The following is a 672-nucleotide window of genomic DNA, read 5'->3' as shown; positions in this document are numbered from 1 at the left end:
TGAAAAACTTGGATTCTTTAATTCATTGGATTAAGTACGGTTCATTCATCTGCACATATTCGTTCATATCCTCCTCGGAGACCACGTACGATGACGTGAAGTGCCCATGTTGTATATTCAATAACGTGGCTCTTGATTCTCGCAGATGATGATGATACCGTGTCTCTAAAGCTCATAAACAAAGAATACTACTACATGTACACGGGGCGAGACAAACAGTGGGAGGATTTCTGGAGCACAAACGAGCACGTACCACGTGACACTAAGCGTCGTACCGCGTTCCACGCGGCGGCGTGTGTTTCCAGAACACCTCCGATTGGATACATTTCGTTTCTTGTGCATTAATAAGATAGGTAGGAAACGCCAGAAAGCAAAGGTGGAGTGGTGTAGTGGTTAGCACACCCGACCGGACATTGGGAGGCCCAGAGTTCAAATCCTGGCTCCGCCGTTTTTTGGCTTTCGGCTGAAAAACTTGGATTCTTTAATTCATTGGATTAAGTACGGTTCATTCATCTGCACATATTCGTTCATATATATATATATATTAAACAACATTAAACTCCATTAAACATTAATGTTTAATGGAGTTAGAATATATATATATATATATATAGTTTAATGACAGTTTAATGGAGTTAGAATAATTAGTGCTCCTACCGTCTCAGGGTTTCG

This window comes from Ixodes scapularis, unplaced genomic scaffold (assembly GCF_016920785.2).
Source record: "Ixodes scapularis isolate PalLabHiFi unplaced genomic scaffold, ASM1692078v2 ptg001087l_1___fragment_2___debris__unscaffolded, whole genome shotgun sequence".
NCBI lineage: Eukaryota > Metazoa > Arthropoda > Arachnida > Ixodida > Ixodidae > Ixodes > Ixodes scapularis.
Note: the sequence above shows the minus strand (reverse complement) of the source record.